Source organism: Sinocyclocheilus anshuiensis, unplaced genomic scaffold (genome assembly GCF_001515605.1).
Source record: "Sinocyclocheilus anshuiensis isolate Anshui unplaced genomic scaffold, SAMN03320099.WGS_v1.1 scaffold508, whole genome shotgun sequence".
Lineage (NCBI taxonomy): Eukaryota > Metazoa > Chordata > Actinopteri > Cypriniformes > Cyprinidae > Sinocyclocheilus > Sinocyclocheilus anshuiensis.
Genome location: NW_015555744.1, coordinates 1,246,380 through 1,253,223, shown reverse-complemented (window position 1 = coordinate 1,253,223; position 6,844 = coordinate 1,246,380). Strand labels below are relative to the sequence as shown.

Here is a 6,844-nt window from a genome sequence, read left to right as displayed (position 1 = left end):
CAGCAGAGCATCTCTCTACTACAATTGTGCTCATCTCGAAGAGAGCACAGATCAAAACTGCCCCCTATTGGTGCAATGGCAACACAAGGAGACACACAGGAGGAGTGCTGTGATGACTTTGTTGATGGTGTGGTCTTTGCTCTCAATCGTTAACACTGTGCAATAAGTAATGCCAATTATGAACAGAGATTTTGATACTTCTCGTGCATGCTTTCAAAATGATACTATAGGATATAGAAAACCGCTACAAAACACCAATTATAACAATGAAGTTAAAAAATTAATGATTACCCTGCTTTAAAATGACTAGTCTTCTTAGCATTTTTAACAGATAGTCCATCCATAAATTAAAAAAATCTGTCCTCATTTACTCACCTTCATGTTGTTCTAAACCTGCATCACTTTTTTCTACTGTGAAACACAAAAGAAGATTGCTGGCAACTAAGTGGTTTCTGTTATCCTTGACTTCCTTTGTATGGACAAAGGAAAAAGAAATGCATACATGAGGGAGAGTAAATGATCACAGAATATACCCCCAGCAGGATATTCTTGATTTTAAATTATTCTGCTAATGTTACTGATAAAAAACATGGCGATTTGTCACTGAATATTTGCAATAGTTCTTTAAAGCGTCGTGAACTGCCTTTGTTTTTTATTTTGTACTGTTCTGTGAGGTCCACTTATAATGTTATCAAGATTTACCAAGGAGGCGGGGTTTCGCCTAACAGTATACATAGCAAGTTTTTTTTTGTTTGTTTGTTTGTTTGCTTTTTTTTTTTTTTAGAATAAATAAAAAGAAAATAAGTAGAAAGAATAGAGAATGCTAGTGTTAAAGGCTCTTTTCGTTTTTAAATAAAACAAGTAGTTACAATAGAAATAGAATAGAGAGGGATTTATTTATTTTTTATTTATTTATTTATTAGAGTTAGAGGGTCAAATGAAGATGAAAGAGATGTATTTTCAGCCGTTTCTTGAAAATGATTAAGGACTCAGCTGCTTGGATTGGGTTGGGCAGTTCATTCCACCAGGAGGGAACAGTTAATGAAAAAGTCCATGAAAGTTTTAACACATGTTGAATGCACAATGCTTCAATACAGGCATTTCAGTCAAATGTATTTTATGCAATATTTCAAACATTTAACCCACTTGGGAAAATCAACCCATGGCAACAGTTTAAAAGTAGCCCAATTCTGTGGAAAAAACGCGGACTTGGCAACCTTGCATCCAACAAGAGCTGCAGGACTCAGATTTGACTGATCACAAGTCAAGAATAAGGAGAGATGACTGACAAGACCATGCTGGAGTATTTGCTGCTTAACAGATCCTGAGCTCACTGACAAATATCTTATCTTGCAAGATGTGCTCCCTTTACACAGAGTGCATCTGATCACGAAATCGAAAGTGAAAGTGACCAGCGCGAACGCTCATTCAAAAGAGATAAATACTCGGCATACTGAGAGCGGCTCCCTGATGCGTCAACATTATACACAATAGGCCTATTAGAATGTTTAAAGGACTGGACACGAAAATCGCAGGAGCGAAACACATGTTGCGGGAGCGGGATAAAGAAAACATTTTGGGCGATTAAGAAATGTCGGACGCATTTTTTTAGGTCCAAAAAGAGGACATGTCAGGGGAAAAGAGGACGTATGGTCACCCTATTGTTTGGTTTCTGTGTAGATTTGCGCGATTGGCTCTCTTGTAAACACTACATGCATGAATTGGTGGGCGGGGCTAAACAGGCAGCGATGGCGATGTAGAAGCAGACATTGGTCTTCTTCTGCGGAGGCGGTGTTTAGCCACACTATTACATCATAGAGTGGTACATTCCACAAACTGTCATTTTGGCAGACTGGTTTCAATATAAACTGTAAGTTTCAGAACTCAAAACTTTCTCGTTAATCTCAAATTAACAAAAAAAGTTTGAGTTCTGAAACTTACAAGATGTTTTTATAGTACAATGACCTCTTATATGTCAAAAGATCAAGGGAATTTTGGTTTCTCAGTTCATGACCCCTTTAACATGCCATCAGTATACGTACACATAGACACCCTGCTAACTTATTCAGTTCACAGGCCAATCCTGGCACTGTTAATAGTTCTAAGAAAACCACACCAAAGCCATGAAGAAACCTGAACCAGAAAAACGTTCTTTCAGTCAGTTTGTGACTTCTAAAACTGGCACACTTCTAGTTAGAAAATTGACCAGTCTTATTCCCAGTCTTTCTAACAGGCTTATGAATTATGAGTATTCCATTTAAAATGCAGTGGATTTCTACAAGACAGAATGAAATAGGTTGAAGAACGGAAAAAAAAAAGACTGGCTGCAAGATTTATGATTAAGTAACATGTCTGAAGTCAGTCAGTCCATCATTATTATTGACACCGAAAGCAACTCACATATAACTCAAATGTGCCTAATGTAGTCAGGCTGATTTATTCATATTAAATAACATTCACATCTTAAAATCAGGTAGTTTAGATGTTGCCCAGAAAGAATGTTTTAGGCTATGTGATTATACATTTTTTTATAGTGTAAGATCTTACCTGTTTCTCTCGGGTATTAATGGACAGGTTACTGGTGAGTTTTCTTTGGAGACTGTCAGTATTCATGTGTAAAATTCTTTTGAAGTATAAAACATCCACATCAAATCTGGAGTCAGCACAATTCACACCCTGTCGGCAGAGCAAGAGAGAGGCAAAGTGAAATGCTGCTGTAAACACAAGATCAGAGGCAGGAGTTTGTTGCTGCTGTAGGACACATCTCTCTGTGCTCATTTACAGTGCAGTTGTTTAGACGTCAGCAGGAGTTAAGTGAACACGCCAAACTTTTCTTCAGGAACACTGCCAAAGAGTGGTCATGAAGAATAAACTTTCAGGTAGCACAGAAGGATGAAACAAGCACAGCGATATGTCTGAATCATTTGCATGTATGCAGCGATATTATACAATCAATTTTCAAGTTAGATTCTGCTTGCTTTCTTCTCAAAAAGAAGACTACACAATTTATGTATATGTATTTATTTGTGTATATATAGCAAGAACACACTGAATATACAAAGACATTTTTAATGTTAAAAAACAAAAGTTGTATAAATAAATGCTTTTCTTTTGAAAACTGAAAAACAATGAAAAAATAGTTTCTGCAAAATATTAAGTAGCAAAACTTAAATGTTTCTTGAGCACTAAATCAGCATGTTTGAATGATTTCTGAAGGATCATGTGACTGACAACTGGAGTAATGACTGCAGAAAATTCAGTTTACTGTATATGTGTGGGTGTGTGTGTGTGTGTGTGTGTGCGTGCGTGTGTAGGCTATGCATATATATTAAACTGTAATAATAATACTTGAAATAGTACTATTTTACTGTATTGACTGATTGATTAAATGCGGCTTGTGTGCATATTTATTTGAGCTCCTCCCTTAATTCCTCTCCTGAAGACCCCAAACTATATCCAAATTCAGAAGAGCTGCATTCCAACGTGCTGTCCGTTCATAAAGAGTGTACGTACAACGAGCCCCAACTTGAGCATCATTTTGACATTTCAGCAATATGCAACTGGTGTTTTTAAACTTGAACGTTTTCACTGTGGGGATAAGCAAATGGACATCTGTTGATTTTGTTAAAGCGAAGCTTACTTGAAACTGAAATTCCATCGGTCCTTACATCGATTGGTCAGATTATTGTTCATCATGTGGAGACTGCTGGCCTGTGTTCTCATGGCCTCTGTGTTGCAGGCGCGTGATCTGCGGACGAGACAAACTATATGCCCTAAGATCTCCAGGACCAGGATTGGGCACCCCTGTCCTAATGTGTGCGACCTTTTCCGCTGCTCATCTGCTCTAAAGTCTTGTTATTTCGGCGTGGTGAAGGACAGATGTGACTGCCGCACAGTGTGTGCGGCGGGAGAGGGGGAGTATTGTGGGGATCGCGGACATGTAGTTTGCGGTCAAGGAATGACCTGTGAATATCGCAGCAGCACGCGTGGCACGTGTGTATGTGACTCCCAGGAGCCAGTGTGCGGCAGCGATGGGAGAACATGTCCCAGTGTCTGTCGACTGAAAGCGGAGAACAGACGGGCTGAGATGAGCGGCATAGGCCTACCTGCTGTCATTTTCATCCAGAGAGGCCCCTGCGAGACCGGTGAGGGAAGAAAAAACGTTTGTTTTGGTGTTCATAACACCTGGCCAACTTGACAGAAGTTAATAACAATCTAAACGATGTAGCTGTTTTTTTCCCTTGTAGCAGAGGCAACAATTTATATTAAAAGTACTGTATCAAATGTAATTTGACGAACTGACAGAAAGTGTCGTAAAACAACCCATAACGTTTAAACTTTAAAAAATATATAATTTCACAAAATTCTGTACAGTATAAACCTGTTTGTGATAAGTTACCTAGCAATAAAGTATTATATTTTAACCAATAACACAGCTACTGTAAAATATTGTAAAATAATAGAAACAACTATTATATTACTTTTATATAGCTTTTACTGTAAAATATTGTTTAAATGTGTATTTACAAGTGACAAACTATGAATTGTCTTAGAATAGGCCTATTGTCACACTTCTCGGGAGGCGAGGAATGAGGAAACACGGAGATAACTTCAATTCACAGTCTTTAATGATCACACGGGGAACGTAGGAGACACTGGAACACAAGGAATGACGTTTGAGGACCGACAAACACTAACTAAAAGGACTGGGGCTTTTAAACACTGGGGAGGAGGCTCAGGAGGAGGACGGACACCCGGGAGGGGGCCGGCAGACAGATTCCAGGGAGGAGACAGGAGGGACCCGGAGCAGGAAGAGCACAGCAGGACCCAGGCCACAGCCATAACAGCGGTATATACCCTGTGTTTCTGAATTTGCTTGGTCTGGAATTGTACGTCTTACCCCAGTGCTACGTGTGCTTTCCTGGTGTTCTGTTCATTAAAGTCCTGTTTATTGGAATCTCCTACGTCTCAGCGTCTCCTCGCTCCAGCACAGTAGGCACGGGTGACATATATGGGAAATGGTCTTTGTGATTATTTGTTATTATTGATCACAATGGGCATAATCATTTATTTGAGGGATTTCTGTTTTGCAGTACATTGCTATGTCGTAATCATAATGTTTATTTTCCTTTCCCTAATCAAAATATTTAAAACAAAACAAATGATTGATTGCTCATAAATTTACTGTGGTCTAGTTCCTAATTTCCATTAAGATAAAATTCATTTTATTTAACAAAAGCCAGTTCTTTCCATCCTGATGGAATGTTTTTAAGCTGTAACTCACAAATCTTCACAACACAGGAATGTTATTATTTTAAGTTGCTGCTTTACAGGAATTACACATTTAAAACCAGATTTTTTGCATATTTATCATATTTCACATATGCCATGTCTAGCACAGATATCACTGAAATACTTAGTTTAGCAATACTGAGGTGCAAACCAAAAAGTCATTGAAGGGGCATATCATATCTGATATGATTGAGTACAGCTTAACTTTACAGCTTCATGCAAAATTCAACCGAATCCCCTCATAAAAAAAGAGGAGGCATTTATGTGATTATAAATTTATGACTTAAGCCACAAACCTCTGCAGTAAAAGAGGTGCAGCATTTCAAATCTATTTCAATGTCAAGGGAACTTTGATAACATTCATTTCAGCACTTCAGTGCTGGCATTCAGCAGTTTTGCATATTGCGAAAGCAGAGGAGTTGTTAATGTCAACTACTTCTTTGTCATTTGTTGTTACAAGCCAAATCATGGAACATCTTTTGAGCATCAGTATCGTCATAGCATGTTGATTGTATAGATGAACTGAAACTTTGAAATTATATTGCTATAGCTACCAAAAATGTTATCATATTAGGACAAGAGATTATTATTGACCTTTTTAAATGCCTTCTTTTTATCGTGCCATAATAACTGCGGGGTGATTTCCACCACTTCTACATTTGTAGCATGAATGTACGTCATCATATTGTGTTCTTTTCTCATTCTCACAGCTTGAGATATTATTTGACACACAAATGCTTTTATCAAATGGTCCCCTTACAGTGTTAGTACAAATAGTCCTGCATTGAGAAACTATTTTTATTGTTTTCTATATAAATGAAGGTGGTGCTAGCGGCAATGATCTACACAATCCCACAACACCACTGACAGCAGAATCATTCCAGCTGATATGAGAACAGTGAGGGAACTTTTTCTAGAGAAGGTATATGTAAATTAATAAGTTAGTATTAAAGCCTACTTTTTAAAGGGATAGTTCACCCAATTTACTCACCCTCATGTCATCAAAACCCATATGACTTTCATTCTTCCATGGAGAACCTCTGAGCTGTTTTCTTCTAGACCGTAAATGTGGATGGGGACCAGAGTCTGTCCAGCTTCATAAAGGACATGACACATGCACTGTATTCGAAGTCTTCAGAAGTCATATGATAGCTGTAATGGAAGAACCTTAAATTTAAGTTATTCACTGAAAATTGTGCCTTGAAACTCTTGCTTGACAGCCATGGTCACTTTTAATTTTCATTGTATGGAAAAGAACAACTTTGACTCTTATCTTACACAGAAGAAAGAAAATAATATGAGTTTTCAAAAGACATTAGTATATTATTTAAAACCAAATATATAATGCAACTCTGAACTATTGATTGAAAAATATGTAAATGTTTGGAAAATTTGCAATAAATTACACTAATATTAATATTAATAATATTAATATTAAATACACTAATATAAAAAAATGACACACATATAAATATTCACCTCCATATATTTTATTTACATATTTACACAAACATTAACATTTTTCAATCAATAGTTCAGAGTTGCATTATAT

At 37.2% G+C, this 6,844-nt stretch overlaps 1 pseudogene; it reads left to right on the top strand.

Moving 5' to 3' along the window:
* Window positions 1–3,694: 3,694 nt before the first annotated feature.
* Window positions 3,695–6,844, top strand: part of LOC107673360 (serine protease HTRA1-like) — a 14,746-nt pseudogene continuing 11,596 nt past the window's right edge.